Source organism: Cololabis saira, chromosome 12 (assembly GCF_033807715.1).
Source record: "Cololabis saira isolate AMF1-May2022 chromosome 12, fColSai1.1, whole genome shotgun sequence".
NCBI classification, from domain to species: Eukaryota; Metazoa; Chordata; class Actinopteri; order Beloniformes; family Belonidae; genus Cololabis; species Cololabis saira.
Genome location: NC_084598.1, coordinates 45,175,167 through 45,184,755, shown reverse-complemented (window position 1 = coordinate 45,184,755; position 9,589 = coordinate 45,175,167). Strand labels below are relative to the sequence as shown.

At 37.0% G+C, this 9,589-nt stretch overlaps 1 protein-coding gene across 1 annotated transcript in view; it reads right to left on the bottom strand.

Annotated features, from left to right (window-relative positions):
- LOC133456444 (NACHT, LRR and PYD domains-containing protein 3-like) overlaps positions 1-9,589 on the bottom strand; it is a 78,329-nt gene that overhangs the window by 54,506 nt on the left and 14,234 nt on the right. The gene's annotated exons all lie outside the window — the stretch shown is intronic.

Here is a 9,589-nt window from a genome sequence, read left to right as displayed (position 1 = left end):
CAACATATATCAGACTTATAATATAATAGCGCTGACCGTGTCCCTCTGTGTTTGAAGCTCAGCGTCAGTCAGGACTCTGGTGCTGCTGCTGCTGCTGGAGCTGCAGCGGCGGTGAGTGGGCTCGCCACCCGTCCCTTGAAATACGGAATTGTTACGTAATTGGGAATTAAAATTTATATAAAAACAGTTTATTCCGTATTTCACAATCGTCCCATACACGTCTGTCACACACGCACAAACTAGTTAAGCCTAATTATAACTAAATAATGGTTCCGCGTTAAATCGATGCACGCCGTAGGGTTACGCCGTAGGTTACGCGGCCCGCGCACCGTACGGTGTGCGGGCCGCGTAACCTACGTCGTATGCTCTGCGTCGATTTAACGCGGAACCATAAATCAGCCTTGAGCAGCACAGCGGGGAGGGGAGGAGGGGGAGCGGGCTCCCGTCCCGTCTTCGCACAGTGTCTTGATGATTTGCAATTACAGGCTGAGCCTACCGTTATTTCTTAAACTGTAAAAAAGCATGAGTTTGAAAAGTGGGGGGGGGCATGTCTCCCCTGTTCCTAGTGGAAATTGCGCCCTTGCGCCTCACGGCGTTTTATTTTCACTCGCTTGATTTTATACTATTTATACTTTTACTGTGACCACCAAATAATGTGGATTTCCTGCCTCCACCTCATCCTCAAAATTTCAATCTCAGTCTCCGTGAAATTCAGTGGCACGGTGGCTGGAAACGTCTCATTCACTCTGACGCCAAACAGGCTGCAGGAAGCCACTGCGCATGCTCAGCCGGCTCATCCATATGCAAATACTACTTTGCATTGCCCTTTTAAGGTATGAAGTGGGCGTATAGTGGGCGGGATATGAGGCGGATTCAGCTGCGCAACCTTCCAGCTGGACTGTGATTTATAAAGAGAACATTGCGTGCAAGTGTGCGTGCACGCAGTTTTATAAATCCAGATTTTTTTTTGCGCCCGCCATTTTCGGCTTTTGGGTGTACGTGCACTTTTAGTATGAATTCTACGCAGTCCTTTATAAATGAGGCCCCTGGTCTCTCTGACCAAACTTTCACCGCTAGTTCATCCAGTAGACGCTTTTGTTCACCAGCAGGTCGGTTTTTTACTAAAAAGCATCTGACTACAGCTGTGCTTTCACGGTAACATAGGCATCACGTTAACTCAGTGGCGAACCGTGAGCTACTACCGCTGGGCCTCATACACAATTGGATATCTCTTAAAATGAATAATGTTCCACCTTTTGAATGAAGCCATATTATTTTCTTCATGGATGATTCGAAATTTTCTGTTTCTGATATTATTAATATCATTTTGTTACTGAACCATATTCATTGTGCCAAATGGATAAATTGTAAACCCTCCTTCCTTCCGGAGTTTTATTAATGATTTTAAGATTTTTTTTCACATGTCTCAAAAGAGTAGAAAACAAAAATGCAAGTAAAATATGTCAAGACATTGCTCGTTATGTGTTATTCTAATTTAATAATTCCTCTCCTTTTCTATGTTCCATTATGTGAATTGAAATGCTTAATGAATTTTGTTATTCATCTGCACCTTTTAATTCTTAGAGCGCCTTGTTTTTTGTTTTTTGTATTCCTTCCAAGAATCCCCATTTTTTTTCCTTTCTTTTCATATTGCATTTAAGTTGATATTTGTCCATTATCCTCTTTAAGAGTGCAAATTTAATTAAAGCTGCAAGCAGCGATGAACGGGCCCTCACACCCTTGTACACGTTCAGGCTGCAATGGAAGCTTGTACAACTTGCATGTAGATTCTTCAGGCCTGGACATTTAGCGGATGAAACCACCCACGACTCTTTATGTCAAACCATTCAAAAGTTATAGCAGAAAATTGGGACAATCAAATATGGACCAATCAGAAGAAGGGGCCGGGCTAATTCATGCCAATGAAGGTCAAGTACTTAAAACCGAGTCCGATGACACCACCCATGAGTCTCTATATGAAACAATTCAAAGGTTATGGCAGAAAGTAGGAACTATCAAATATGGACCAATCAGATGAAGGGGGGGGTACGCTTTTTGGCGTCTATCGTCGCCACATTTTCGTGCATTTACGTCAAACCGTATTGTGGGGCTTGAGGCACGAAGTTTTCTAGGGGGCGCTGTTTATTAATGCAAACCATGAAATATCAAATTTTTCGCCAGGCTTGGCTTGCGTGCAAAATTTGATGACTTTTGGGGCACGTTTAGGGGAAAATAGGGCAAAAAGGCCCTCATTTCGTCGGAAAAAAAAAAAACAAGGGAAAAAAAAATTCCTAGATAGAATAGGGCCTTCGCACTGTAAATTAACATTGACAAGAATGTAAACAAACAGAACATAACGTCAATAACATTCTCCACAAGAAGAAACATTCTCAACATTAACTTCACAAAACTGGAGAACCAGTGCTGGTCTGGACCCAGTTCTGGTCTGCACCCAGTACTGGTCTGCACCCAGTACTGGTCCTGGGTCCAGTGAGCTCCCACGACCTCAGGAGGGGACAGATTACCTGAGATCAAACTTCCACCACACTGTCCTTGAAAGGAACCGTTTTAACTTCCTGTTAAAGCAAAGTTCTCTGCTCTACCGCCAGGAAAGTGTAAACAACTTACTATTTTTGCTATGCTAATATTCCAGTGTACTGTAAATGAATAAAGCACTCAACAGCCTCCAGTCAGTTATTTCCTCCTTTTGTATTGTCAAATACCAACATACACAAACACTCACAATGACCTCACTAATACATACACATGCAGGACTTGGCTCTGAGAAAGCTGCACTTAGGACAAGATTATTTTATGATGGTGAATTTAAGACCTAGTTTGCTGAATAAAGGGACTGTTGTGTTGGGTGGGGAGGGAACAAAAATGAACCCTCCAGACAGTACTCGCATGGCAGCAGCACCTGTATCCAGCTGTACTACAACAGTCTAATAAGCACTTATGCGTGCTGGACCCTCCCATGTAGCAGCAGCAGTAGCAGCAACAGTAGCAGTAGTAGTAGTAGTAGTAGCATTAGTAGTAGTAGTAGTAGTAGTAGCAGTAGTAGTAGTAGCATTAGTAGTAGTAGTAGTAGTAGTAGTAGTAGTAGCAGCAGTAGTAGTAGTAGTAGTAGTAGTAGTAGTAGCAGCAGTAGCAGTAGTAGTAGTAGTAGTAGTAGCAGTAGTAGTAGCATTAGTAGTAGCAGTAGCAGCAGCAGTAGTAGTAGTAGAAGTAGTAGTAGTAGTAGCAGCAGTATTTGCCCTCTAGTGGACATATAAAATACTGCATTTTAAATGCATTTATTTGCCATCTAGTGGACATATAATTACTGAATTTAAATGCACGTATTTGCCCTCTAGTGGACATATAAGTTACTAAATTCACGTTACTTATTTGCACTCTAGGGGACTTATAAGTTACTGCATTTAAATGCATTTTTTGCCTTCTAGTGGACATATAAACTACTGTATTTAAATGCATTTATTTGCCCTCTAGTGGACATATTAATTACCGCATTTAAATTCATTTATTTGCCCTCTGGTGGACATTTAAAATAGTGCATTTAAATGCATTTACTTGGCCTCTAGTGGACACAAAAAATACTACATTTTAAATGCATTTATTTGCCCTCTAGCTGACATATAATTGACTGCATTACAATTACTTATTTGCCCTCTAGTGGACACATACATTACTGCATTTAAATGCATTTATTTGCCCTCTAGTGGAAAGATAAATTACTGCATTTGAATGCATTTATTTGCCCTCTAGTGGACATATTAATTACCGCATTTAAATTTATTTATTTGCCCTCTAGTGGACATATAAGTTACTAGATTCACGTTACTTATTTGCACTCTAGGGGACACATGAATTACTGCATTTAAATGCATTTATTTGCCCTCTAGTGGAAAGATAAATTACTGAATTTAAATGCACGTATTTGCCCTCTAGTGGACATATAAGTTACTAAATTCACGTTACTTATTTGCACTCTAGGGGACTTATAAGTTACTACATTTAAATGCATTTTTTGCCCTCTAGTGGACATATAAATTGCTGCATTTAAATGCATTTATTTGCCCTCTAGTGGACACATAAATTGCTGCATTTAAATGCATTTATTTGCCCTCTAGCTGACATATAATTTACGGCATTAAAATTATTTATTTGCCCTCTAGTGGACACATAAATTACTGCATTCAAATGCATTTATTTGCCCTCTAGTGGACACATAAATTACTGCTTTCAAATGCATTTATTTGCCCACTAGTGGACATATTAATTACAGCATTTAAATGCATTTATTTGCCCTCTAGTGGACATATTAATTACCGCATTTAAATTAATTTATTTGCCCTCTGGTGGACATTTAAAATAGTGCATTTAAATGCATTTACTTGGACTCTAGTGGACACAAAAAATACTACATTTTAAATGCATTTATTTGCCCTCTAGCTGACATATAATTGACTGCATTACAATTACTTATTTGCCCTCTAGTGGACACATACATTACTGCATTTAAATGCATTTATTTGCCCTCTAGTGGAAAGATAAATTACTGCATTTGAATGCATTTATTTGCCCTCTAGTGGACATATTAATTACCGCATTTAAATTAATTTATTTGCCCTCTAGTGGACATATAAGTTACTAGATTCACATGACTTATTTGCACTCTAGGGGACACATGAATTACTGCATTTAAATGCATTTATTTGCCCTCTAGTGGAAAGATAAATTACTGCATTTAAATGCACGTATTTGCCCTCTAGTGGACATATAAGTTATTAAATTAACGTTACTTATTTGCACTCTAGGGGACTTATAAGTTACTGCATTTAAATGCATTTTTTGCCCTCTAGTGGACATATAAACTACTGTATTTAAATGCATTTATTTGCCGTCTAGTGGACACATAGATTACTGCATTTAAATGCATTTAATTGCCCTCTAGTGGACATATTAATTACCATATTTAAATTCATTTATTTGCCCTCTAGTGGACATATACGCTACTACATTCACATTACTTATTTGCCCTCTAGGGGACACATAGATTACTGCATTTAAATACATTTATTTGCCCTCTAGTGGACACATAGATTACTGCATTTAAATGCATTTATTTGCCCTCTAGAAGACATATAATTTACTGCATTAAAAATATTTATTTGCCCTCCAGGGGACACATAAATTGATGCATTTAAATGCATTTATTTGCCCTCTAGTGGACACATAAATTACTGCATTTAAATGCATTTATTTGTCCTCTAGCTGACACATAAATTATTGCATTCAAATGCATTTATTTGCCCACTAGTGGACATATTAATTACCGCATTTAAATTCATTTATTTGCCCTTCAGTGGACACATAAATTACTGCATTTAAATGCACGTATTTGCCCTCTAGTGGACATATAAGTTACTACATTCACGTTACTTATTTGCACTCTAGGGGACTTATAAGTTACTGCATTTAAATGCATGTTTGCCCTCTAGTGGACATATAAACTACTGTATTTAAATGCATTTATTTGCCCTCTAGTGGAAACATAAATTACTGCATTTGAATCTATTTATTTGCCCTCTAGTGGACATATTAATTACCGCATTTAAATTCATTTATTTGCCCTCTAGTGGATATATAAGTTACTACATTCACATTACTTATTTGCACTCTAGGGGACTTACACGTTACTGCATTTAAATGCATTTCTTTGCTCTCTAGTGGACATATAAACTTCTGCATTTAAATGCATTTATTTGCCCACTAGTGGACATATTAATTACCGCATTTAAATTCATTTATTTGCCCTCTGGTGGACATTTAAAATACTGCATTTAAATGCATTTACTTGCCCTCTAGTGAACACAAAAATACTGCATTGTAAATGCATTTGTTTGCCCTCTAGTGGACACATAAATTGCTGCATTTAAATGCATTTATTTGCCCTCTAGCTGACATATAATATACTGCATTACAATTACTTATTTGCCCTCTAGTGGACACATACATTACTGCATTCAAATGCATTTATTTGCCCACTAGTGGACATATAAATTACTGCATTTGAATGCATTTATTTGCCCTCTAGTGGACATATAAAATACAACATTTAAATGCATTTACTTGCCATCTAGTGGACATATAAGTTACTGCATTTAAATACATTTATTTGCCCTCTAGTGGACACATAAATTGCTGCATTTAAATGCATTTATTTGCCCTCTAGCTGACATATAATTTACTGCATTAAAATTATTTATTTGCCCTCTAGTGGAAACATAAATTATTGCATTTAAATGCATTTATATGCCCTCTGGTGGACATTTAAAATACTGCTTTTAAATGTATTTACTTGCCCTCTAGTGGACACAAAAAATACTGCATTTAAATGCATTTATTTGCCCTCTAGTGGACATATAAGTTACTGCATTTAAATACATTTATTTGCCATCTAGTGGACATAAAAGTTACTGCATTTAAATACATTTATTTGCCCTCTAGCTGACATATAATTTACTGCATTAAAATTATTCATTTGCCCTCTAGTGGACATATAAGTTACTGCATTTAAATGCATTTATTTGCCTCTAGTGGACATATAAGTAACTGCATTTAAATACATTTATTTGCCCTCTAGTGGACACATAGATTACTGCATTTAAATGCATTTATTTGCCCACTAGATGACATATAATTTACTGCATTAAAATTATTTATTTGCCCTCTAGTGGACATATAAGTTACTGCATTTAAATGCATTTATTTGCCTCTAGTGGACATATAAGTAACTGCATTTAAATACATTTATTTGCCCTCTAGTGGACACATAGATTACTGCATTTAAATGCATTTATTTGCCCACTAGATGACATATAATTTACTGCATTAAAATTATTTATTTGCCCTCTAGTGGACATATAAGTTACTGCATTTAAATGCATTTATGTGCCCTCTGGTGGACATATTAATTACCACATTTAAATTCATTTATTTGCCCTCCAGGGGACACATAAATTGCTGCATTTAAAGGCATTTATTTTCCCTCTAGTGGACATAAAAGTTACTACATTAATGTTATTTATTTGCCCTCTAATGGACTTATAATTTACTGCATTACAATAACGTATTTGCCCTCTAGTGGACACATACATTACTGCATTTAAATGCATTTATTTGCCCTCTAGTGGACACAAAAAGTACTGCATTTTAAATGCATTTATTTGCCCTTTAGCTGACATATAATTCACTTCATTACAATTACTTATTTGCCCTCTAGTGGACATATAAGTTACTACATTCACATTGCTTATTCGCACTCTAGTGGACTTATAAGTTACTGCATTTAAATGCATTTATTAGCCCTCTAGTGGACATTTAATTTACTGCATTAAAATTCCTTATTTGCCCTCTAGTGGACATATAAATTACTGCATTTAAATGAATTTACTTGCCATCTAGTGGACACATAAATTACTGCATTCAAATGCATTTATTTGCCCACTAGTGGACATATTAATTACTGCATTGAAATGCATTAATTTGCCCTCTGGTGGACATATAAGTTACTACATTAACGTTACTTATTTGCACTCTAGTGGACTTATAAGTTACTGCATTTAAATGCATTTATTTGTCCACTAGTGGACATATTAATTACCGCATTTAAATTCATTTATTTGCACTCTAGTGGACATATAAGTTACTGCATCACATTACTTATTTGCACTCTAGTGGACTTATACACGAATCCGGCGACCAGTTTGTGTGCGCCGCCATCTTGCGGCGGCGCCATCGCTGCGGTGGCAGGTGTCAATCTGCCACCGCAGCGCTGTTATTACATACGTGACTGTACAGACCTCCCAGCATTCAAATCCCATCTCAAAACCCACCTTTATAGAACTGCTTTTAATGTGTGATTAATGTCCTGTCTCATGTTGTGTCCTTATGTACTGTCCTGTGTAATTGTAATTTGTATTTGTGTTTTGTTGTAATGTAAAGCGTCTTTGAGTGCCCTGAAAAGCGCTATATAAATAAAATGTATTATTATTATTATTATTGTAACCTGACGCTCTACAGCATCATTATAGCTGAATTGATGATGTTAGACAGTGGCCTTCCATAAATAATGAAGGTATCTTAAATTAATGCTGATGTTAATTTATAAATAATGATTTGTTTGAGCGATAAGCAGGAAAGAATAGAGGAATAGGGAGATAAGGGAGTGTATGATTAAACACTGTAATATAGCTCTCTCCACCTCCTCTCCTTACGAGGCACGTCTGCACAATTAAATATTACCTGTTTATGTTTTGTTTAATTTTAGGTATCTAAGAATATTTTATTGATTGCCTGGCGTCCGATGACGAAAAAAAACGCAATTACAGGTCTCTAATTGAAGGGCAGAACTATCTCAGCTCCGGATGATACAGAATACATACATACATAACCCCAATCTGCAGATAAAACTAGTTTGTTGAGGAAAAAATATCAACTCTATTTGTAGCTGCAGAAGAAAAAAAATAATCTCACGAGGAAAAGAAAAATATTGCTCACGCCATCGGAGCCTCTTCAGCATAAAAAAAAAGAAAAGAGAAGTAAGAGTAATAAAAAAGATGTACTGTATGTTGTTATATTATACTAATTTATTGAAACACATGGCGAGTCAAACATTTACCAAAGCAGCTGCCAAACACTAAACAAGGTAGTAAGACGGTGTTTCTGCAGAACTGCGGCAGTAAATCCTCATCAGAGCTTCATTCTTTAGTAGTGATTTCATATGAACCCAAACCGTTAATAATCATTATTTTCTCCATATACCGCTCCCTGGCTTCCTTGTTTAAGGTATCCAGGTAAATTCCAGTTCCTTTCCAGCAGTTTAACATCTTTTTTTGCGTTCCGTCTGTTCACTTGGTGAAACAGAAAAGTAGTTTTGAAAGTCCCTCCCGTCTTCATTCACTATCAAAACAAATGCACGTGACCGGACAGGAGTGTTCCGATGATACAAATACATTAAGAGAGCCTGGCAGGGAGCGGAGTAATAGATCCATACGTATATATGTCTATGGGCTGGAACGGAGGAGCGGAGCCGCCACCGCAGTAATGGCGGCCGCTCGACTTCCGGGTTTCGCCGGATTCGTCTATAAGTTACTGCATTAAAATTATTTATTTGCCCTCTAGTGGACATATACATTACCGCATTATAATTACTTATTTGCCCTCTAGTGGACACATACATTACTGCATTTAAATGCATTTAATTGCCCTCTAGTGGACATATAAATTACTGCATTTAAATGGGGGTGACATCCGCTGCTATGTCTGCTTAAACTTTTTGGGTTCTTTCTTCATATCTGACACATATTCAAGTGTTCTGTTCAGTTTGTGGTAAAATTATACTGTGATGTATGTCAGTATTACAATAAATAAAAGAAAGAGAGTGTGAAATGATCTCTCTTATGAAATAAAAGGCATTTGTGCTGATGGTGAACAACAGAATAAAACGTGCCTTGTGATGGTCGGTGCTGCTCCTGGTACTGAGACTAATCACAGACAAACACTTATTAACCACAGTAAACTG